The sequence below is a fragment of the Bombina bombina genome, chromosome 5 (assembly GCF_027579735.1).
Source record: "Bombina bombina isolate aBomBom1 chromosome 5, aBomBom1.pri, whole genome shotgun sequence".
Classification (NCBI taxonomy): domain Eukaryota; kingdom Metazoa; phylum Chordata; class Amphibia; order Anura; family Bombinatoridae; genus Bombina; species Bombina bombina.
In genome coordinates, this window is record NC_069503.1 from 209678049 (window position 1) to 209704151 (window position 26103).

Here is a 26103-nt window from a genome sequence, read left to right on the forward strand (position 1 = left end):
TTTGTCTGTCAGTTGTGTGATTAGCTTGGTGTGACATGTCTTGTGTGTGAGCAATGTTGTAGAGCTTAGAGTAGTAAGCGTGGAAGGTGTTCGCTATTTATTTGCTTCCTTTCAATGCTGTGCCATCTAAGTCCTGTATGTAGTGAATATGTGATTTGAGTTGCTCTCTGCGTATACTTCTGGTTAACAATTTGCCTGGTTTGTTACCCCCTTCGTAATATAGTTGTTTTGTTACCATCAGTTTACGGTGAAAGGTCTCGAGTTGGTGTTTTTTGAGTTGTTGTTTAGCGCAATCTAAGGATTTGCTAACCTCTTTATTGTTAGGGTCACTTTTATGGGTGGTTTCTAGGTCAACTATGTGGTCTAGAATTTGTTTGTGTTTCAGGTTTCGCTGTCTAATCAGGCGGGCCTTGTGTTTAAGAAATTCTCCACGAACAACGCACTTGTGTGCTTCCCAGAAAGATGTGATAGAAGTGTTTTTAGGACCGATTGTGCTTTTAGTCACCATGTCAAGCCCAATGGAATCAAAGAGGAAGTAGTCTATTCGGGAGTATTTGTTGTGTGGTGGAGAGTAATATGTGTAGTCTTTGTCAGTTGGATGAAGTGTTCTCCATACGTCATGTAATTGTAGATTTGTGATAATTGATCTAACTGATTTAGTAATTTTACTGGGGATACTGGCTGAGCCATTAGATGTATCAACGCTTGCGTCAAGTGGTACGTTAAGGTCACCCGATAAGAAAATGGGGCCCTTGGCAAAGTCTAATAGTAGTTTTGAGATTTTTTTCATATAATGGTGCTGGTCTGAGTTTGGAGCATAGAGTGTGGCTAGTGTCAGTGGGTGGTCATAGAGCGTACCAGTTAAGAGTAAATATCTACCCTCAGGATCTCTTTCTATATGTGAGATTTTTAATGGGATGGAGTGATGAACTAGGATGCCCACTCCGCATTTCTTTGAGTTACCCGAGGCAAATAGCGCTATTGGGTACAGTTTAGGGTTCCACTTTGGCTCTCTGCCCTTGCGAAAATAAGTCTCTTGGAGAAAAAGAATATGACTGTGCAATTTGCCAAGTTCTCTCATTGCTATCGATCTTTTACCTGGGTCATTAAGACCTTTTGCATTTATTGTGGTGAGATTAAGGCTATGTAGGCCAAACTTACTTTGTGAGTGGGACATCTTGTGTGGGAAGACAAGGGAAATAAAAAGAAGAAAAAAAAAAAAAAAAAAAAGGGGGGGGGGAAGGAGAGAGAGTGAAGTGGCGAGCAAGTGAGCGTAGAGAGGGAGGGTACACTGCAGGGGAGAAGAAAAACAAGAGTTGCCTAATGTAGAGCAGACAACTAAAAGAAGTGAACGAAAGTGGGATGAAGAGTAAAAAGACAAGGGGAAAGAAAAAGAGAGAGGTCTCTGTTGAAGTGAAGGAAGTAGCAGCTACTCGGGTCGTTAAAGGAAACCACCCGTGTAGAAGTAGAGGTCAGAGAGGGATAGTAATCCTCTGGCAAGTACAAACTTTGTTACGTCATTAAAGATTTCCAGGGTGTGGGAGTTCCCAGGCCCTGAAGGTGTTACTGGTATGGCATCAGGTAAGGGAAGGGGAGTGGGGAAAAGGGGCAAGTTGGGAGGGAAGAGGGGGAAAGAAGTAAGGATGGAGAAAGGAAGGTAGAAAAAGGGAAAGATGGGGAGAGGAATGGAGGAAGGAGGAAAAAGGGGGGAGAGGGGAAGGGGAGGGAGGATGGGGAAGGGAGAGGGAAAGGGGAGGGAGGGTGGTAGGAGGGGGGGAAGGGGATAGGGTGGGGGAGGGTTGAGGAGAGGGTGGGGGAGGGGGGGAGGGGAAGGGAGGAGGGGAGGGGGGAGGTAGGGAAGGGGAAGGGTGAATGGGAGAGGGAAAGGAGAGAGAGGAGGAGAAAGACTACTGGGGAAGGGGTATACAAAATAATCAGTTACTTTATAATCACACAACTATGCTTAACAGAGAATCAACATGAACAATTTTTAAATATCATCAAAAATAAATGCAGTTTTCCGTGTCATCAGCGACATTAGCTATCATTTGCAAAAATAACTATAGCTATTGAGCAGTAGAGTGTGCCTTCTGTGGTGTTTTTGTAATTCTATGCGCCTCAAAGACCCATATAAGACCCGGGTTTTATTTTTATCTTAGGGTTTGGGCAGTAAAATAGCTAAATGCCCTTTTCAGGGCAATAGGTTTATTTAGATAGGTTTTTATTTGGGGGGTTTGGTTGTGTGGGTGGTGGGTTTTACTGTTGAGGGGTTGTTTGTATTTTTTTTTTACAGGTAAAAGAGCTGATATCTTTGGGGTAATGCCCCGCAAAAGGCCCTTTCAAGGGCCATTGGCAGTTTAGTGTAGGCTAGGGTTTTTTATTTTGAGGGGACTTTTTTATTTTGATAGGGCTATTAGATTAGGAGTAATTCATTTTTAATTTTGATAATTTTGTTTTCTATTTTGTGTAATTTAGTGTTAATTTTTTTTTGTAATTTGGATAACATGTATTTGATTAATTTAATTTATTTCATTTTATTGTAATGTTAGGTTTTAGTGAAAGGCAGGTTAGGTTGTATTTTACAGGTAACTTTGTATTTATTTTAACTAGGTAGCTAGTAAATAGTTAATAACTATTTACTAACTAGTCTACCTAGTTAAAATAAATACAAACTTACCCGTGAAATAAAAAAAAAACCTAAGATAGCTACAATATAACTATTAGTTATTTTGTAGCTAGCTTAGGTTTTATTTTACAGGTAAGTTTGTATTTAGTTTTAAATAGGAATTATTTAGGTCATAATTGTAAGGTTTATTTAGATTTATTTTAATTATATGTAAGTTAGGGGGTGTTAGGGTTAGGGTTATGCTTAGGGTTACGTTAGGGTTATGCTTAGGGTTAGGTTTAGGGGTTAATATATTTATTTAGGGTTAGTGATGTTGGAAGCCAGAGGTTTAGGGGTTAATAACTTTAGTATAGTGACAGCAACATTGGGGGTGACAGATTAGGGGTTAATAACTGTAATGTAGGTGGCGGCGATGTTAAGGGCGGCAGATTAGGGGTTAATAACTGTAATGTATGTTTCGGCGATGTCAGGGGTGGCAGATTAGGGGTGTTTACATATGGTTTTTATGTTAGGGTGTTAGGGTTTAAACATAACTTTTTCTTTCTCCATAGACATCAATGGGGCTGAGTTACGGAGCTTTTATTTCCGCGATAACAGTTAGATTTTTTTTGCCTGCTCTCCTCATTGAAATTGAAATCGTGCACGAGCAATTCAAAGCAGCGCTTGTATTTGGGTGAAGCATGGAGCTCAACGCCACCATATCGCTTGTGCAAGCCTGCTTTTTGCAAACCTGCAATAGCATCGCTATAGGGAGGTGAGCGATGAAAATAACGTACACATAATTAGCAATCAGCCATAACTTATAATCTAGCTGTTAATGAGCCTGTAGAAATAAAGATTAAGTAATATTCAATGAATTTTGAACATGATCTTACCTTAAAAAATGTTCCCTTATCAACGTCACAAGCATCTAAAAACCTAGCCGTTTGTTTATAATTGTGCTCAAGCTTTTTGTAACTACATAGTTCTAAAGGAGTATAATCAATACTGGAGTGGAATGTGAGTTAATCAGCTTGGAGAAAATATATTGATTTACTATGCTTAAAGGGACAGTAAAGTCATAATTAAACATTCATGATTTAAACAGTATTTACTTCTATTATTTAATTTGCTTCCTTCTCTTGTTATCCTTTGCTGAAAGAAAGCTCAGGAGCAGCAAATAACCTAGGTTCCAGCTGCTGATTGGTTGCTGCATATATATATATATATATATATATATATATATATATATATATATATATATATATACTAATTGTCATTGGCTTAACCATGTGTTCATTTAGAAACCAGTAGTGCATTGCTGCTCTTTCAACAAATGATACCAAGAGAATGAAGCAAATTAGATAATAGAAGTAAACTGGAAAGTTGTTTAAAATCTAAATCATGAAAGACAAATGTGGGGTTTCTTGTCCCTTTAAATGCACCTTGTTTAAATTTTAAGAATATTTTAAATTGTAGGTGAAAATAAAATCATAATATATCTCTTTCCCATCATCTAACTTTAAATAAGGGTTCAGTAACTTTTTATAGGTGTTATTCAGCTTTTTTTTCTACGTGAGTAGCACTGGGTGAATAATGAACATTACTTCACATTGTTTTAGAAAAACATTTTTGCTAAGAAAATACTTATTTGAATGCCCATCGGAAATGTCTGCTTTGTGCTGTCGATTTTGCATTTTAGTTTTAGAAACACTTCTGCCCCAAGTGTTTCCTCCAGACCTGCTTCTTAATTGTTGTTATTTGGCAGCATGAAATATTGATGACATTGGTCAAAAAGATTGACAGCTGCATGAATTGTTATTAACCAGCCGGTTTGTTGTAGCTTAAAGTTCAATAAATACCAAGATAAAGCACAGGGCCTAAGGGAGTCTGTGTCTTTTCTAAACAACTGGAATTAACTGTTTGATGACTTTATAATCTGGTGTTTTAAGTGCAAATAACTATTTTAGCTAATATATTTAAAGGGACACTGAACCCAATATTTTTCTTTCGTGATTCAGATAGAGCATGCAATGTTAAGAAACTTTCTAATGTACTCCTATTATCAAATTTTCTTCATTCTCTAGGTATATTTATTTGAAAAGCAAGAATGTAAGTTTAGATGCCGGCCCATTTTTGGTGAGCAACCTGGGTTGTCCTTGCTGATTGGACAGCACCAATAAACAAGTGCTGTCCATGGTTCTGAACCATACATTTACTGGCTCTTTAGCTTAGATTCCTTCTTTTTCAAATAAAGATAGCAAGAGAATGAAGAAAAGTTGATAATAGAAGTAAATTTGAAAGTTGCTTAAAGGGACAGTTCAGACAAAATTGGAATCCACATGGATGCATTTCAGTTTTGAATAGAAACGTTTTTGCAATATACATGCATTAGCAAAAATGCTTCTAATAAAAGCAATAGCTGTTTCAAATGTGTATTTAAGTATGCTCCGTGCATCAGCATTTTAAACACAGCACTTGCTCAGAGAGTCTAAGGTGCTTGTACCATCTGGTAATGACTCAATTTGTTCATTGCTGACATGACACAAGCCCCACTGATGCTCTGAGCAGCTGCAGTATTTAAATTGCTGGTGCACTGAGAAGATCTAGCTATGCTTCACATGCACGTGCAGCGAAAAATGTTAAATCTTAAACAGTGATAACTTTTATCTAGAAGCATTTTTGCTAATACATGTATATTGCAAATATGTTTCTATTCAAAGATGTAATTCATTTATGTGCATTTAAATTTTGACTGGAATGTCCCTTTAAAATTGCATGCTCTATCTGAATCATGAAAGAAAAAATTTGGTTCAGTATCCCTTTAAGAAGTAATATTTTTGTTTCTTACAATAAAAGTTGAAAAAAGTAATTCTTTAACAAAATAAAATGCTAAATTCTACTATAACAGTAGATGGTAAAAAAAAAAGATATGAATCTTTCATATGCTTATTTCTATTGTTAAAACAATTCAGAAACCCTATTTCTAGACATGTACATTAATTTAGTTAGGCATTCAAATTCGTTAACGAAACATTGACACGAATATCCGAACAACTGCACAACGAAATTGAAAAAAAAAATCAGCAGTATGCATTAGTTTCCTTTAAATTACCTTAGGGGGTTAAAATACTTACCTGTTGCGTGCTGGAGAGCTGCGCTAATCCTGATCTTGTTTCACAGAGACACAGAGCGTGCTAATAGGAGGCTTACGGCTAGATTTATCGGTTTTGTCGGTAACGACCCGCGTAGCTAACGCTGGCTTTTTTCTGGCCGCACCTTTTAAATAACTCTGGTATTGAGAGTCCAAAGAATGGCTGCGTTAGGCTCCAAAAAAGGAGCGTAGAGCATATTTAACGCAACTTCAACTCTCGATACCAGAGTTGCTTACGGACGCGGCCAGCTTCAAAAACGTGCTCGTGCACGATTCCCCCATAGAAAACAATGGGGCAGTTTGAGCTGAAAAAAAACCTAACACCTGCAAAAAAGCCGTGTTCAGCTCCTAACGCAGCCCCATTGTTTTCTATGGGGAAACACTTCCTACGTCTGCACCTAACACTCTAACATGTACCCCGAGTCTAAACACCCCTAACCTTACACTTATTAACCCCTAATCTGCCACCCCCGCTATCGCTGACCCCTGCATATTTTTTTTAACCCCTAATCTGCCGCTCCGTAAACCGCCGCTACTTACATTATCCCTATGTACCCCTAATCTGCTGCCCTAACATCGCCGACCCCTATATTATATTTATTAACCCCTAATCTGCCGCCCCCAACGTCGCCTCCACCTAACTACACTTATTAACTATAATAAATGTATTAACCCCTAATCCGCCTCACTCCCGCCTCAATAACCCTATAATAAATAGTATTAACCCCTAATCTGCCCTCCCTAACATTGCCGACACCTAACTTCAAGTATTAACCCCTAATCTGCCGACAGAAGCTCACCGCTACTATAATAAATGTATTAACCCCTTAAGCTAAGTCTAACTTTAACCCTAACACCCCCCCTAAATTAAATATAATTTAAATCTAACGAAATAAATTAACTCTTATTAAATAAATTATTCCTATTTAAAGCTAAATACTTACCTGTAAAATAAACCCTAATATAGCTACAATATAAATTATAATTATATTATAGCTATTTTAGGATTTATATTTATTTTACAGGTAACTTTGTATTTATTTTAACCAGGTACAATAGCTATTAAATAGTTAAAATAATTACAAAATTACCTGTAAAATAAATCCTAACCTAAGTTACAATTAAACCTATCACTACACTATCAATAAATAAATTAAATTAAATACCTACAATTACCTACAATTAAACCTAACACTACACTATCAATAAATGAATTAAATACAATACCTACAAATAACTACAATTAAATAAACTAACTAAAGTACAAAAAATAAAAAAGAACTAAGTTACAAAAAATAAAAAAATATTTACAAACATTAGAAATAAATTACAACAATTTTAAACTAATTACACCTACTCTAAGCCCCCTAATAAAATAACAAAGACCCCCAAAATAAAAAAAATGCCCTACCCTATTCTAAATTACAAAAGTTCAAAGCTCTTTTACCTTACCAGCCCTGAACAGGGCCCTTTGCGGGGCATGCCCCAAAGAATTCAGCTCTTTTGCCTGTAAAAAAAACACATACAATACCCCCCCCAACATTACAACACACCACCCACATACCCCTAATCTAACCCAAACCCCCCTTAAATAAACCTAACACTAAGCCCCTGAAGATCTTCCTACCTTATCTTCACCATACCAGGTTCACCGATCGATCCAGAAGAGCTCCTCCGATGTCTTGATCCAAGCCCAAGCAGGGGGCTGAAGAGGTCCATGATCCGGCTGAAGTCTTCATCCAAGCGGGAGCTGAAGAGGTCCATGATCCGGCTGAAGTCTTCATCCAAGCGGGAGCTGAAGAGGTCCATGATCCGGCTGAAGTCTTCTATCAACCGCATCTTCAATCTTCTTTCTTCAGGATCCGTGTTCATCCCGCCGACGCGGAACATCCATCTTCACCGACGCCTACTAGCCGAATGACGGTTCCTTTAAATGACGTCATCCAAGATGGCGTCCGTCGAATTCCGATTGGCTGATAGGATTCTATCAGCCAATCGGAATTAAGGTAGGAAAATTCTGATTGGCTGATGGAATCAGCCAATCAGATTGAGCTTGCATTCTATTGGCTGATCGGAACAGCTAATAGAATGCGAGCTCAATCTGATTGGCTGATCGGATCAGCCAATCGGATTGAACTTGATTCTGATTGGCTGATTCCATCAGCCAATCAGAATTTTCCTACCTTAATTGATAGAATCCTATCAGCCAATCGGAATTGAAGGGACGCCATCTTGGATGACGTCCCTTAAAGGAGCCTTCATTCGTCGGTAGTCCGTCGGTAAAGAAGGATGTTCCGCGTCGGCGGGATGAAGATTCAAGACCCGGCTTGGAAGATGACATCGCCCGGATAGAAGACTTCTTCAGCGCCTCTTGGAAGATGACATCGCCCGGATGGAAGACTTTTTCAGCGCCACTTGGAGGATCACGTCATCGGATGGAAGATTTCTTGGATCACTTCTGCCGGTCCGGGTCTCCTCTTCAGTTCCATCGGTGGCTCGGCTGAGTGAAGACAAGGTAGGATGATCTTCAGGGGCTTAGTGTTAGGTTTATTTAAGGGGGGTTTGGGTTAGATTAGGGGTATGTGGGTGGTGGGTTGTAATGTTGGGGGGGGGGTATTGTATGTGTTTTTTTACAGGCAAAAGAGCTGAATTCTTTGGGGCATGCCCCGCAAAGGGCCCTGTTCAGGGCTGGTAAGGTAAAAGAGCTTTGAACTTTTATAATTTAGAATAGGGTAGGGCATTTTTTTATTTTGGGGGTCTTTGTTATTTTATTAGGGGGCTTAGAGTAGGTGTAATTAGTTTAAAATTGTTGTAATATTTTTCTAATGTTTGTAAATATTTTTTTATTTTTTGTAACTTAGTTCTTTTTTATTTTTTGTACTTGAGTTAGTTTATTTAATTGTATTTATTTGTAGGAATTGTATTTAATTTATTTATTGATAGTGTAGTGTTAGGTTTAATTGTAGATAATCGTAGGCATTTTATTTAATTAATTTATTGGTAGTGTAGTGTTAGGTTTAATTGTAACTTAGGTTAGGATTTATTTTACAGGTAATTTTGTAATTATTTTAACTATTTTAGCTATTAAATAGTTCTTAACTATTTAACAGCTATTGTACCTGGTTAAAATAAATACAAAGTTACCTGTAAAATAAATATAAATCCTAAAATAGCTATAATATAATTATAATTTATATTGTAGCTATATTAGGGTTTATTTTACAGGTAAGTATTTAGCTTTAAATAGGAATAATTTATTTAATAAGAGTTAATTTATTTCGTTAGATTTAAATTATATTTAACTTAGGGGGGTGTTAGTGTTAGGGTTAGACTTAGCTTTAGGGGTTAATCCATTTATTAGAATAGCGGCGAGATTCGGTCGGCAGATTAGGGGTTAATAATTGAAGTTAGGTGTCGGCGATGTTAGGGAGGGCAGATTAGGGGTTAATACTATTTATTATAGGGTTATTGAGGCAGGAGTGAGGCGGATTAGGGGTTAATAACTTTATTATAGTAGCGGTGAGATCCGCTCGGCAGATTAGGGGTTAATAAGTGTAGGCAGGTGGAGGCGACGTTGAGGGGGGCAGATTAGGGGTTAATAAATATAATATAGGGGTCGGCGGTGTTAGGGGCAGCAGATTAGGGGTACATAGCTATAATGTAGGTGGCGGCTCTTTGCGGTCGGCAGATTAGGGGTTAATTATTGTAGGTAGCTGGCGGCGACGTTGTGGGGGGCAGATTAGGGGTTAATAAATATAATATAGGGGTCGGCGGTGTTAGGGGCAGCAGATTAGGGGTACATAAGTATAACGTAGGTGGCGGTCGGCAAATTAGGGGTTAAAAAAATTTAATCGAGTGGCGGCGATGTGGGGGGACCTCAGTTTACGGGTACATAGGTAGTTTATGGGTGTTAGTGTACTTTAGAGCACAGTAGTTAAGAGCTTTATAAACCGGCGTTAGCCCAGAAAGCTCTTAACTACTGACTTTTTTCTGCGGCTGGAGTTTTGTCGTTAGAATTCTAACGCTCACTTCAGACACGACTCTAAATACCGGAGTCAGAAAGATCCCATTGAAAAGATACTATACGCAATTGACATAAGGGGATCTGCGGTATGGAAAAGTCGCGGCTGAAAAGTGAGCGTTAGACCCTTTCCTGACTGACTCCAAATACCGGCGGTAGACTAAAACTAGCGTTAGGAGCCTCTAAGGCTGGTTTTCATGGCTACCGCCAAACTCTAAATCTAGGCCCATGCTAAAAGCAAAGGTCTTTTAGTGTAGGCCCTGGGATCCACCACACAAAGTCTTCTATTAGCATACCCCGCTCCAGCATGCTGAAGGTAAGTATTTAACGCTATAGGTGAATTTTTTTCAGCTGCAGCAAAAGGATTTGGCCAAACAGATTTTTTTTTTCCCGTGCACATGTCTATCTATTTCCAAATCAAAATTTCAAGAGCTAATAGATTTGTACAAAAAAAATAGTATACAAACACATTACATACATTATGACACACTATACTTTTTGATTTCAAATGTAGTTTGCATTAATGAAGTCACAGTCATGAAAGCGAGTTCCAGGTTACAAGTTTAATAATGCAGACGCAAGTACTTTTAAACTCCCTCTTGTGACCATGCATGGCGGCGTATCCGCTATTAAAACCCGTTCACAAAGTTGCAATCTCATTTGAAGGGCTCCTAGACAAATACAATGTTGCAAGGCAGCGGTTAACACTAGTGATGTCGCGAATAGTTTGCCGGTGAATAGTTACCAGCAAACATAGCATGTCGCGTTCGCCGCAGAGGGCGAACATATGCGATGTTCGATCCGCCTCCTATTCGTCATCATTGAGTAATACTTTGACCCTGTACCTCACAGTCAGCAGGCACATTCCAGCCAATCAGCAGCAGACCCTCCCTCCCAGACCCTCCTACCTCCTGGACAGCATCCATTTTAGATTCATTCGGAAGCTGCATTCTTAGGGAGAGGAGGGACAGTGTAGCTGCTGCTGATTAACAGGGAAATCGATAGGCTAGTGTATTCAGTGTCCACTACAGTCCTGAAGGACTCATCTGATCTCTGCTGTAAGGACAGCACCCCAAAAAGCCCTTTTTAGGGCTAGAACATCAGTCTGCTTTTTTTTTTTTCCCTGTGTAATCAAATTGCAGTTGCCTGCCTGCCAGCGTGTGTGTCAGGCTCACAGCGTATACTGTGCCCACTTGCCCAGTGCCACAACTCATATCTGGTGTAACAGTAGTGTAGATTTTAAAAAAACGATACTTTTTTGACTGTGTTAAATAATAGCAATCAGTTTCCTTCACACGTGTGTGTTTCAGTGCCTGCCTGGCAGGGCACAGTGTCACCCCAGTGCAACTCATATCTGGTGTAACAGTAGTGTAGATTTAAAAAAACAACACTTTTTTGACTGTGTTAAATAATAGCAGTCAGTTTCCTTCACACGTGTGCGTTTCAGTGCCTGCCTGCCAGGGCACAGTGTCACCCCAGTGCAACTCATATCTGGTGTAACAGTAGTGTAGATTTAAAAAAAAAAACACTTATTTGACTGTGTTAAATAATAGCAGTCAGTTTCCTTCACACGTGTGCGTTTCAGTGCCTGCCTGCCAGGGAACAGTGTCACCCCAGTGCCACCACTCATATCTGGTGTAACAGTAGTGTAGATTTAAAAAAAACAACACTTTTTTGACTGTGTTAAATAATAGCAGTCAGTTTCCTTCACACGTGTGCGTTTCAGTGTCTGCCTGCCAGGGCACAGTGTCACCCCAGTGCCACCACTCATATCTGGTGTAACAGTAGTGTAGATTTTAAAAAAACAACACTTTTTTGACTGTGTTAAATAATAGCAGTCAGTTTCCTTCACACGTGTGCGTTTCAGTGCCTGCCTGCCAGGGCACAGTGTCACCCCAGTGCCACCACTCATATCTGGTGTAACAGTAGTGTAGATTTAAAAAAGACAACACTTTTTTGACTGTGTTAAATAATAGCAGTCAGTTTCCTTCACACGTGTGCGTTTCAGTGCCTGCCTGCCAGGTCACAGTATCACCCCAGTGCCACCACTCATATCTGGTGTAACAGTAGTGTAGATTTAAAAAAAACAACACTTTTTTGACTGTGTTAAATAATAGCAGTCAGTTTCCTTCACACGTGTGCGTTTCAGTGCCTGCCTGCCAGGGCACAGTGTCACCCCAGTGCCACCACTCATATCTGGTGTAACAGTAGTGTAGATTTAAAAAAAAAATACTTTTTTGACTGTGTTAAATAATAGCAGTCAGTTTCCTTCACACGTGTGCGTTTCAGTGCCTGCCTGCCAGGGCACAGTGTCACCCCAGTGCAACTCATATCTGGTGTAACAGTAGTGTACATTTAAAAAAAAAAAAAACTTTTTTGACTGTGTTAAATAATAGCAGTCAGTTTCCTTCACACGTGTCCGTTTTAGTGCCTGCCTGCCAGGGCACAGTGTCACCCCAGTGCAACTCATATCTGGTGTAACACTAGTGTAGATTTAAAAAAAAACAACACTTTTTTGACTGTGTTAAATAATAGAAGTCAGTTTCCTTCACACGTGTGCGTTTCAGGGCCTGCCTGCCAGGGCACAGTGTCACCCCAGTGCAACTCATATCTGGTGTAACAGTAGTATACATTTAAAAAAAAAAACACTTTTTTGACTGTGTTAAATAATAGCAGTCAGTTTCCTTCACACGTGTGCGTTTCAGTGACTGCCAGGGCACAGTGTCATACCAGTGCAACTCATATCTGGTGTAACAGTAGTGTAGAGTTAAAAAAAACAACACTTTTTTGACTGTGTTAAATAATAGCAGTCAGTTTCCTTCACACGTGTGCATTTCAGGGCCTGCCTGCCAGGGCACAGTGTCACCCCAGTGCAACTCATATCTGGTGTAACAGTAGTGTAGATTTAAAAAAAAAACAACACTTTTTTGACTGTGTTAAATAATAGCAGTCAGTTTCCTTTACACATGTGCGTTTCAGTGCCTGCCTGCCTGCCAGGGCACAGTGTCACCCCAGTGCAACTCATATCTGGTTGAACAGTAGTGTAGATTTAAAAAAAACAACAACACTTTTTTGACTGTGTTAAATAATAGCTGTCAGTTTCCTTCACACGTGTGTGTTTCAGTGCCTGTCTGCCAGGGCACAGTGTCACCCCAGTGCAACTCATATCTGGTGTAACAGTAGTGTAGATTTAAAAAAAGCAAACACTTTTTTGACTGTGTTAAATAATAGCAGTCAGTTTCCTTCACACGTGTGCGTTTCAGTGCCTGCCTGCCAGGGCACAGTGTCACCCCAGTGCAACTCATATCTGGTGTAACAGTAGTGTAGATTTAATAAAAAAAAAACACTTATTTGACCGTGGTAAATAATAGCAGTCAGTTTCCTTCACACGTGTGCGTTTCAGTGCCTGCCTGCCAGGGCACAGTGTCACCCCAGTGCCACCACTCATATCTGGTGTAACAGTAGTGTAGATTTTAAAAAAAAAAACACTTTTTTGACTGTGTTAAATAATAGCAGTCAGTTTCCTTCACACGTGTGCGTTTCAGTGTCTGCCTGCCAGGGCACAATGTCACCCCAGTGCCACCACTCATATCTGGTGTAACAGTAGTGTACATTTAAAAAAAACAACACTTTTTTGACTGTGTTAAATAATAGCAGTCAGTTTCCTTCACACGTGTGCGTTTCAGTGCCTGCCTGCCAGGGCACAGTGTCACCCCAGTGCCACTACTCATATCTGGTGTAACAGTAGTGTAGATTTAAAAAAAAATACTTTTTTGACTGTGTTAAATAATAGCAGTCAGTTTCCTTCACACGTGTGCGTTTCAGTGCCTGCCTGCCAGGGCACAGTGTCACCCCAGTGCAACTCATATCTGGTGTAACAGTACTGTACATTTAAAAAAACAACACTTTTTTGACTGTGTTAAATAATAGCAGTCAGTTTCCTTCACACGTGTCCATTTTAGTGCCTGCCTGCCAGGGCACAGTGTCACCCCAGTGCAACTCATATCTGGTGTAACAGTAGTGTAGATTTAAAAAAAAAAACAACACTTTTTTGACTGTGTTAAATAATAGAAGTCAGTTTCCTTCACACGTGTGCGTTTCAGGGCCTGCCTGCCAGGGCACAGTGTCACCCCAGTGCAACTCATATCTGGTGTAACAGTAGTGTAGATTTAAAAAAAAAAAAACACTTTTTTGACTGTGTTAAATAATAGCAGTCAGTTTCCTTCACACGTGTGCATTTCAGTGCTTGCCAGGGCACAGTGTCACACCAATGCAACTCATATCTGGTGTAACAGTAGTGTAGATTTAAAAAAAACAACACTTTTTTGACTGTGTTAAATAATAGCAGTCAGTTTCCTTCACACGTGTGCGTTTCAGGGCCTGCCTGCCAGGGCACAGTGTCACCCCAGTGCAACTCATATCTGGTGTAACAGTTGTAGTGGTTCACACCTAATTCACTTATAAGGTCTTAAAGCACAGTTATATTGAAATATAAATTCCAAGCACTGAACTTTAAATATTATATCAGTGAAATGGTACTTGAGAAGATAACATTGTTTAAAAATAAATTTTATTATACAGAAAAATCAACTTACAGAAGTAATATAAAATTAAATTCATTTAAATCCAAAGTACACACAGAGTTAAAAGACTGTGGGGCCTAGTTATCAAGCCGTCAACCTCAAATACGCTGGAATTCCGCAGCGTATTTGTGGCGAGGCTGATTCGCCTTAGTTATCAAAGGCTCGAGACCGGCAAAAGTAGAATTTTGTGACGTAAACTTCGATCCGCCGGACTCAGTCCGACACAGATCGATTCTTACATCACTCCAGATGTTCCGCACACAAGTGCGGCACAATCTCACTACTTTTGCTAGTTATCAAAAAACTAGCAGGTACGCTCGGCACTTTTACGGCCCAGCGTACCTGGTTTTCAAAGCGCCAGCCTGGAGGCGGCGGATCCCATAGGAATCAATGGGAGTCTGACCATAGCGAAAGTACAAGTTCACTGCTGACAGACATCCCATTGATTCCTATGGGAGCTGTCTACACCTAACACCCTAACATGTACCCCGAGTCTAAACACCGATAATCTGACCCCCCCCTACACCGCCGCAACTAAATAAAGTTATTACCCCCTAAACCTCCGCTCCCGGAGCCCACGGCAAGCTACTCTATACATATTAACCCCTAAACCGCCGCTCCCGGAGCCCACCGCAACTATAATAAATGTATTAACCCCTAAACCGCCGCTCCCGGAGCCCACCGCAACCTATATTAAATGTATTAACCCCTATCCTGCCCCCCCTACACCGTCGCCACCTATAATAAATTTATTAACCCCTAATCTGCCCCCCCTACACCGTCGCCACCTATAATAAATTTATTAACCCCTATCCTGCCCCCCACTACGCCGCCGCCACTGTAATAAAATTATTAACCCCTAAACCTAAGTCTAACCCTAACCCTAACGCCCCCCTAACTTAAATATTAATTAAATAAATCTAAATAAATTAACTCTTATTAACTAAATGAATCCTATTTAAAACTAAATACTTACCTTTAAAATAAACCCTAATATAGCTACAATATAAATAATAATTATATTCTAGCTATCTTAGGATTTATATTTATTTTACAGGTAACTTTCAATTTATTTTAACCATGTACAATAACTATTAAATAGTTATTAACTATTTAATAGCTTACCTAGCTAAAATAAAGAGAAATGTACCTGTGAAATAAATCCTAACCTAAGTTACAATTACACCTAACACTACACTATACTTTAATAAATTATTCCTATTTAAAAATAAATACTTACCTGTAAAATAAACCCTAAGATAGCTACAATATAATTAATAATTATATTATAGCTATCTTAGGATTTATATTTATTTTACAGGTAACTTTGTATTTATTTTAGCTAGTTAGAATAGTTATTAAATAGTTATTAACTATTTAATAACTACCTAGCTAAAAGAAATACAAAATTACCTGTAAAATAAATCCTAACCTAAGTTACAATTAAACCTAATTCTACACTATCATTAAATTAACTAAATAAACTACCTACAAATAACTACAATTAAATACAATTACATAAACTAACTAAAGTACAAAAAATAAAAAAAGCTAAGTTACAAAAAATAAAAAATTAAGTTACAAACATGTTAAAAATATTACAACACTTTTAAGCTACTTACACCTAATCTAAGCCCCCTAATAAAATAACAAACCCCCCCAAAATAAAAAAAATCCCTACCCTATTCTAAATTAAATAAATTTCAAAGCTCTTTTACCTTACCAGACCTTAAAAGGGCCATTTGTGGGGGCATGCCCCAAAAAGTTCAGCTCTTTTGCCTGTAAAAGAAAAATACAACCCCCCCCAACATTAAAACCCACCACCCACATACCCCTAATCTAACCCAAACCCCCCTTACAAAAACCTAACACTAATCCCCTGAAGATCATCCTACCTTGAGTCGTATTCACTCAGCCGAGCCACCGATGGAACTGAAGAGGACATCCGGAGCGGAAGAAGTTAATCCTCCAAGCGGCGCTGAAGAAATCTTCCATCCGATGAAGTCATCATCCAGGCGGCGCTGAAGAAGTCTTCGATCCGGCCGGTCATCTTCAAAGAGGCGCTGAAGAGGTCTTCTATCCGGGCGAAGTCATCTTCCAAGCCGGGTCTTGAATCTTCCTTCCGCCGACGCGGAACCACCTTCTTCACCGACGGACTACGACGAATGACGGCTCCTTTAAGGGACGTCATCCAAGATGGCGTCCCCTCAATTCCGATTGGCTGATAGGATTCTATCAGCCAATTGGAATTAAGGTAGGAAAAATCTGATTGGCTGATGGAATCAGCCAATCAGATTGAGCTCGCATTCTATTGGCTGTTCCGATCAGCCAATAGAATGCGAGCTCAATCTGATTGGCTGATTGGATCAGCCAATCGGATTGAACTTGAATCTGATTGGCTGATTCCATCAGCCAATCAGATTTTCCTACCTTAATTCCGATTGGCTGATAGAATCCTATCAGCCAATCGGAATTGAGGGGACGCCATCTTGGATGACGTCCCTTAAAGGAGCCGTCATTCGTCATAGTCCGTCGGTGAAGAAGGTGGTTCCGCGTCGGCGGAAGGAAGATTCAAGACCCGGCTTGGAAGATGACTTCGCCCGGATAGAAGACCTCTTCAGCGCCTCTTTGAAGATGACATCGGCCGGATCGAAGACTTCTTCAGCGCCGCCTGGATGATGACTTCATCGGATGGAAGATTTCTTCAGCGCCGCTTGGAGGATTAACTTCTTCCGCTCTGGATGTCCTCTTCAGTTCCATCGGTGGCTCGGCTGAGTGAAGACGACTCAAGGTAGGACGATCTTCAGGGGATTAGTGTTAGGTTTTTGTAAGGGGGGTTTGGGTTAGATTAGGGGTATGTGGGTGGTGGGTTTTAATGTTGGGGGGGTTGTATTTTTCTTTTACAGGCAAAAGAGCTGAACTTTTTGGGGCATGCCCCCACAAATGGCCCTTTTAAGGGCTGGTAAGGTAAAAGAGCTTTGAAATTAATTTAATTTAGAATAGGGTAGGGATTTTTTTTATTTTGGGGGGGTTTGTTATTTTATTAGGGGGCTTAGATTAGGTGTAAGTAGCTTAAAATTGTTGTAATATTTTTAACATGTTTGTAACTTAATTTTTTATTTTTTGTAACTTAGCTTTTTTTATTTTTTGTACTTTAGTTAGTTTATGTAATTGTATTTAATTGTAGTTATTTGTAGGTAGTTTATTTAGTTAATTTAATGATAGTGTAGTATTAGGTTTAATTGTAACTTAAGTTAGGATTTATTTTACAGGTAATTTTGTATTTCTTTTAGCTAGGTAGTTATTAAATAGTTAATAACTATTTAATAACTATTCTAACTAGCTAAAATAAATACAAAGTTACCTGTAAAATAAATATAAATCCTAAGATTGCTATAATATAATTATTAATTACATTGTAGCTATCTTAGGGTTTATTTTACAGGTAAGTATTTATTTTTAAATAGGAATAATTTATTAAAGTATAGTGTAGTGTTAGGTGTAATTGTAACTTAGGTTAGGATTTATTTCACAGGTACATTTCTCTTTATTTTAGCTAGGTAAGCTATTAAATAGTTAATAACTATTTAATAGTTATTGTACATGGTTAAAATAAATTGAAAGTTACCTGTAAAATAAATATAAATCCTAAGATAGCTAAAATATAATTATTATTTATATTGTAGCTATATTAGGGTTTATTTTAAAGGTAAGTATTTAGTTTTAAATAGGATTCATTTAGTTAATAAGAGTTAATTTATTTAGATTTATTTAATTAATATTTAAGTTAGGGGGGCGTTAGGGTTAGGGTTAGACTTAGGTTTAGGGGTTAATCATTTTATTACAGTGGCGGCGGCGTAGTGGGGGGCAGGATAGGGGTTAATAAATTTATTATAGGTGGCGACGGTGTAGGGGGGGCAGATTAGGGGTTAATAAATTTATTATAGGTGGCGACGGTGTAGGGGGGGCAGGATAGGGGTTAATAGGTTTAATATAGGTTGCGGCGGGTTCATGGAGCGGCGGTTTAGGGGTTAAACTATTTATTTAGTTGCGGAGAGGTGCGGGATCAGCAGGATAGGGGTTAATAATTTTATAATAGAGGGCGACGGTATAGGGGGGCAGGATAGGGGTTACTAGGTATAATGTAGGTGGCAGCGGTGTCCGGGAGCGGCGGTTTAGGGGTTAATACATTTATAAGACTTGCGGCAGGGTCTAGGAGCGGCGGTTTAGGGGTTAATACATTTATAAGAGTTGCGGCAGGGTCTAGGAGCGGCGGTTTAGGGGTTAGTAACTTTATTTAGTTGCGGGGGGCTCCGGGGGCGCCGGTATAGGGGGTAGAACAGTGCAGTTTAGTGTGAGTGCTTAGTGACAGGCTAGCAATAAAGCTGGGAAAAAGCCGAAGGGCAGTGAGATCGGATGAGTGATAACTGTCACAGTCCGCTGCTCATCGCCCCGCGGCTTTTTGACAGCTTTATTTGATAACTTAGGCGTATTTTTTCAGGTCCGCGGCGGCGAAGGTAGGCGAGCTTAGGCGGACGTATTGGGCCGGCGAAGCCAGAAAAGTAGACGGCTTGATAACTACCCCCCTATCAGTTTAAACTTGCTTTCAATAACAATTGTTACATACCACTCGAAATGACTTCTTTGCAACCAAATCTTATCCTTAGAAATGCTCTATAATATCCTGTCAGAGTCACCTGCCTTATGTTTACAACAAGGTGTTTTTATAGTTTTTTATTTGGATGACGTCATCATTTATTGTTTTCTTTTTATATGTATTTTTAGCATCATTTTAACATAAACAAAACTTGTCTAACTTGTTTTAGGAACGTGGCCTTGAAAATCTGTTATACAAGAGTTTAGACATACGCACTTGAAATTGCAATGAGCATCCATTTTAGAGCTATAAATTCAAGGTTGAATAAACCTCCATTTTAGATCATATAACATCTTATGTTAAGACTAGTTAGTTGGTTAGTATGTTAGCATACAGATAATAAAAACCTTTTATATTGTAAAAGACTTTTGTTTAAACATATAAAAGGATACAGTTATACATTGTACACATTGTAGAAGTAACATATATTTGAATATAGTCATATACTTCATATATTGCAAAATAAGCATATTAAAGATTATATTTCTCACAATTTATGTGAACAGGCTCTTATAACAAGGTACAGTCTTTATGTATAGAAGCTGTACATGATAGATTTAAAAGAAATCTATCATTTATAGTTAGTTATAAGTGTCTTGCTGAAAGAATGTATTTCTTACTGTTGGTATAGGTTTTAATCAAACATTTTATAGCAATGTTAATACTAACATTTACATAGCAGCTTTTATTGAGACAAGCATGCTATAAACAAAGTTTATTTGCAAAGTTATACATTGTTAACTAAAAATTACATTTACAAGCACAGGTGTATCACAGGGTTAATGAAAGCCTGTTACACAGTAGTGTAGATTTTAAAAAAAAACAACACTTTTTTGACTGTGTTAAATAATAGCAGTCAGTTTCCTTCACACGTGTGCGTTTCAGTGCCTGCCTGCCAGGGCACAGTATCACCCCAGTGCCACCACTCATATCTGGTGTAACAGTAGTGTAGATTTAAAAAAAAAAAACACTTTTTTGACTGTGTTAAATAATAGCAGTCAGTTTCCTTCACATGTGTGCGTTTCAGTGCCTGCCTGCCAAGGCACAGTGTCACCCCAGTGCAACTCATATCTGGTGTAACAGTAGTGTAGCTTTAAAAAAAGCAACACTTTTTTGACTGTGTTAAATAATAGAAGTCAGTTTCCTTCACACGTGTGAGTTTCAGGGCCTGCCAGGGCACAGTGTCACCCCAGTGCAACTCATATCTGGTGTAACAGTAGTGTAGCTTTAAAAAAAGCAACACTTTTTTGACTGTGTTAAATAATAGAAGTCAGTTTCCTTCACACGTGTGCGTTTCAGGGCCTGCCTGCCAGGGCACAGTGTCACCCCAGTGCAACTCATATCTGGTGTAACAGTAGTGTAGATTTAAAAAACAGCAACACTTTTTTGACTGTGTTAAATAATAGCAGTCAGTTTTCTTCACACGTGTGTGTTTCAGTGCCTGCCTGCCAGGGCACAGTATCACCCCAGTGCCACCACTCATATCTGGTGTAACAGTAGTGTAGATTAAAAAAAAACACTTTTTTGACTGTGTTAATTAATAGCTGTCAGTTTCCTTCACACGTGTGCGTTTCAGTGCCTGCCAGGGCACAGTGTCACACCAGTGCAACTCATATCTGGTGTAACAGTAGTGTTCATTTAAAAAAAAAAAAATTTTTTGACTGTAATAGATTGAATAGCAGTTAGTTGTCTGCAAGCGTGTGTGTCAGGCCTACAGCGTCTACTCTGCCAACTTCTGCCAGTGCACAGTGCCACTCATATCTGTTGTCACAGTAGCTTGCACGCATAGTACCACTAATCGAAAAAAAAATGACAGGCAGAGGCAGGCCACCCCGCAGGGGCCGTCGTGTTTGTGGTGCTGTGATTCCCTTTGGCCCTAGAATAATGCCCAGTGTTCAGAGGCCACGTACCCCAAACTCGAACATTTCTGAGGACATAGTTGACAGGCTAACACAGGACACCCAATCTTCCACAGCTTCCGCTCGGAACCTTGACGCACCATCCTCCTCCAGCTTAGCTTCGGGCACCTCTTAAGTTACCACCTCTAAAGTTACCACTCGCCCGCCTGCCGCCACCACCAACACTAGCACCACAGCCGATCTGTCAGAGGAGTTATTTACACATCAGTTGGAAGAAATGAGTGATAGTGATGCGCAACCATTATTGCCAGAGGATGTAGATAACAGGGATATGTCTCAGTCAGGCAGCATTACACACATGGACGTAACAGGGATTAAACTGCTAAGAATAGATGTACTTAACACACCACTCCTATCTGGTGGCACATTAGATTGCACGCGCAGTGCCCCATATTTGAAGTAGGAGGACCGACCAAGCATCTTTTTCCATCTCCCGGTTCCTAAAATCGATGCCATATACACGTCCCCTGATAGGGGACGTAACAGGGATTAAACTGATAGGAATAGTACTACTTAACACACCTTATAATAACACAGAGAGAGGCAACGCAGAGAGAGGAGTCTGAAGAAGAGGAGTCATAGGAGGAAGGTGGCTTTGAGGAGGTGGAAGACCAAACACAGCAGGCGTCCCAGGAGGCTTGTTGTCACCTTTCGGGGACCCTTGGTGTTGTACGTGGCTGGGTGGAGGAAGAGACCTTCAATGACATTAGTGAGGACAAGGAACGGGACATGGCTAGCTTGGTATCCAACCTTGTGCAAATGGGGAGTTTGCGGTTGTGCAAATGGACTGTTTGCGGTTGTTTGCGGTGCGTTAAAGGAACAGTCTAGGCCAAAATAAACTTTCATGATTCAGATAGAGCATGTAATTTTAAACAATTTTCCAATTTACTTTTATCACCAATTTTGCTTTGTTCTCTTGGTATTCTTAGTTGAAAGCTTAACCTAGGAGGTTCATATGCTAATTTCTTAGACCTTGAAGCCCACCTCTTTCAGATTGCATTTTAACAGTTTTTCACCACTAGAGGGTCTTAGTTCACGTATTTCATATAGATAACACTGTGCTCGTGCACAAGAAGTTATCTGGGAGCAGGCACTGATTGGCTAGACTGCAAGTCTGTCAAAAGAACTGAAAAAAGGGGCAGTTTGCAGAGGCTTAGATAGAAGATAATCACAAAGGTTAAAAGTATATTATGATAAATGTGTTAGTTATGCAAAACTGGGAAATGGGTAATAAAGGGATTATCTATCTTTTAAAACAATAAAAATTCTGGTGTAGACTGTCCCTTTAAACAGGGAGTTTGGTCTGTCACTGTGAAGCGGGCGTAACCCTTACACTACCTGATCGATACAACATCATACCTGATGTTTTAAAGCACGTTATTCAAAACAATTTAGGAATGTTAGGTGATTTATGCCCTTTATGGATTAAAACCAGACTCTGCATAAACTATGTAATTTTCCATGGGAGTTTTGCCATGGATCCCCCTCTGGCATGCCACAGTCCAGGTGTTAGTCCCCTTGAAACAACTTTTCCATCACTATTGTGGCCAGAAAGAGTCCCTGTGGGTTTTAAAGTTCGCCTGCCTATTGAAGTCTATGGCGGTTCGCCCGGTTCGCCCGTTCGCGAACAGTTGTGGAAGATCGTGTTCGCAGTACGCGAACCCAAATTTTTATGTTTGCGACATCACTAGTTAACACTATTCATTTTCAGTTATGTTAAAATCCAATATAAGAATTAGTAGTCTGTTTCGTAGAAAACCATAATGGAAATGGTGCTTAAATAAATAATAAAAATAAATATTGTAAAAAACAAAAACAAAGAAACAAACAATGTTTTTTTTTAAAGTTTAAAAGTTACTATTTAATTATTGGTGCACAGTATACCTATACCCATTATGGCAACATACAAAATGCATTCAGATGATTTAGCAGTGGGACTGATGGAAATGGATTACAAAAGGTTCCTATAAAAGTCTTGATTGCACAATTCCAATTTAAAACCCGTTTTTGAAGAAGCACAAAAGTGTGAGTGTGACTTTAAATCAAATATTAAAATGAAAACACTTTGTAGCTTTTAGGGTTCCGGAGTGACTACTGAAGTATGCCCATCATGCCAAGGTACATATTGCATACATATGGTTAATAAGTGTTGAGGATGAATTTGGACTACAATAGGCTAATGCCACAGATGTAAATGAGTATTTCCCTTGCACAGTGAACAAAGAGTTTACATGAATAGACGTTTACTAAAACTTTAAGAGGTGTAAATGGGCTATTGTATGAGTCGGTTTAGGGTGATCTCCCAGTTTCTATTTCAGGAACAAGTACTTCACACAAGTAAAGGCCTTTATTTTGACTTTTGTGTTGAAAAAATGTTCCCGGTTGTGTGATTTGTTCAAACAAATTAATTTTGCATTGTGATCACCCAAGATACTAGACAACCAATTTAGAGCTTGTTTAGGAGTGAAGTGCTGACTGTTGCATGCAAACAATAAGGGTATATTGCTGCTCTTTGAGAGTGTCATAGTAGTGCACATTTTACGAGTTTAAAGTAAATTTGTTTGCTTGAACACAATCAAATTTAACACATGTCTGGATTAGATCAACGTCAGAGTTCTGGTTAACTCTCGCCGACACCTAAATAAAGTTATTAACCCCTAATCCCCCGCCATCGCCAACACCTACATAATGTTATTCACCCTATTCCGCAACTCCCCGACATCGCAACCACTAAATAAACCTATGAACCCCTAAACTTCCGGCCCCTACCACATCTGCGCTACTAAATAAGCCTATTAACCCCTAAACCACCAGCCCCCCATGTCGCAAAACACTAAATTAAATTATTAACCTCTAAACCTCTAAACATCCCCTAACTTAAAATTAAAAGTACAATATAACTATCTTAAAATAAAATAAACCTAACATTAAACTATAAATTAACCTAACATTACTATTCTAACAAAAAAAAAATACTACCAATAAAAAAAAAATCTAAATTACACAATTTACAAAAACCTAACACTACAAAAAAATCTAATCTAAAATTAAAAAAATACTAAACACTAAATTGCGAAGTAAAAAAAACACTAAGCTTACAAAAAATAACAAACTAAATTATCAAAAATAAATACATTTACACCTAATCTAATAGCCCTATAAAAATAAAAAGCCCCCCAAAAATAAAAACATCCCCTAGCCTACAGTAAACTACCAATTGCCCTTAAAAGGGCCTTTTGTAGGGCATTGCCCTAAGTTAAACAGCTTTTTTACCTGTACAAAAAATACAAAGTCCCCCCAGCTGTAAAACCCACCACCCAACCAACCCCCCAAAATAAAAAAACCTAACTCTAAAAAAAAACCTAAGCTACCCATTGCCCCTAAAGGGCATTCAGCTCTTTTGCAAAAGCCCAAAGCCCTAATCTAAAAAAAAATCCCACCCAAAAAAACAAAAAACCTAACACTAAGCCCATAAAATCTACTCACGATTCCTGAAGTCCAGACATCCATCTCCATTCAGATGGGGAGAAGTCTTCATCCAGGCGGTGATATATTCATCCATTCTGGAGCCTGGAGGTGTCTTCTATCTTCATCCCGGCAGTGCGGAGCCATCCTGGAAGTCAATCCCATCCTTTGCGGAGCGTCTTCTTCATAGGTCACCGCCGTACACTGAAGTTGAATGCGAGGTTGCCGTTTCAAAATGGCATACCTTGCATTCCTATTGGCTAATTTGATTCTTCAAATTCAAATCGCCAATAGGATGAGAGCTTCTGAAATCCTATTGGCTAATTTGAACAGCCAAGAGAATTTCAGAAGCTCTCATCCTATTGGCTGATTTGAATTTAAAGGATCAAATTAGCCAATAGGAATGCAAGGTACGCCATTTTGAAACGGCTACCTTGCATTTAACTTCAGTGTACAGCGGTACACGCAGGATAGGATTGGCTTCCAGAATGGCTCTGCTCCGCACAGCTGGGATGAAGATAGAAGATGCCCCAGGATGGATGAAGATATTGCCGCCTTGTTGAAGACTTCTTCCTGCCTTGATCGAGATGGATGTCCGGACTTCAGGAACCATGAGTAGATTTTATGGGGTTAGTGTTAGGTTATTAAATTATTAATTTTTTGGGGTGTTTTTTTTTCGATTAGGGCTTTGGGCTTTTGGAAAAGAGCTGAATGCCCTTTTTCATGATGAAAATGTGATATGTGAAATATAGTCCATTGTTGTTATTAAATATATATTTCATTAGAATATTAAGATTAGGATCTATTTAGGAAGCATCAAGGTTAAAGATAGAAATAATGCTACTATACTGTATACATCATGAACATGTGTAGGTTATACATTATATGTTACCTATAGCAATATATAGTTTGATAATTAAATATAATAAAACATCATAGAAAGAGATTATTCATCTAAAATATGTGCGCATTACACACAGTGATTTTGTATGTTCTACTACTACAATAAGATTTTATGAGAATTGGAATATATGTGCTGTGAACATCCAGATTATAGTCTGCTTTAACTATATTATATGTGTATGTTGAGTAAAACAAAATTAGATATTAAAAACACACCTTATAAATGCATCACTATTAACATAAAATCACTTTTATTAGAATTGTTATTAATAAATAAATAATAAATATAACATTTTAATTAAAATATTATTTTTATTGTGATAAATATGATTTATGAAGGTCATAAAACATAATTAAATAATATAATAGGACAAATAAGTCAGAATGCTAACACAGTCCCCTTTGGAGCCATCTGACATGGTGACATAGTGCATCACAGTCCTTGGAGGGAGTTGACAAGGGCAAACAAAGGCCAACACAGCTCCTTTGGAGCCATCTGACAAGAGCAAAGAAAGTGCAACAGGCACAAACATAAAATCCAATAAAAAATAAAGAACATTGCCAACAGGCAACAAATTATCACACAAAGAATTGCCGGAGGAGTTACTCATGCTCCCTTGGAGCATCTCTGGACTGTCCACTTTTCTGGGGCATCCTCCTCATGTTCCTCTGCCTGAGGTTCTGCAGCTGCAGCTTACAGCCTTGCCTCAATACGGCTCATGCAATTAAGCATAATCTCATTAAACTGCAGCTGCAGAACCATGGAATCCTGCATCATTTCCAGCCGCTGATGGCA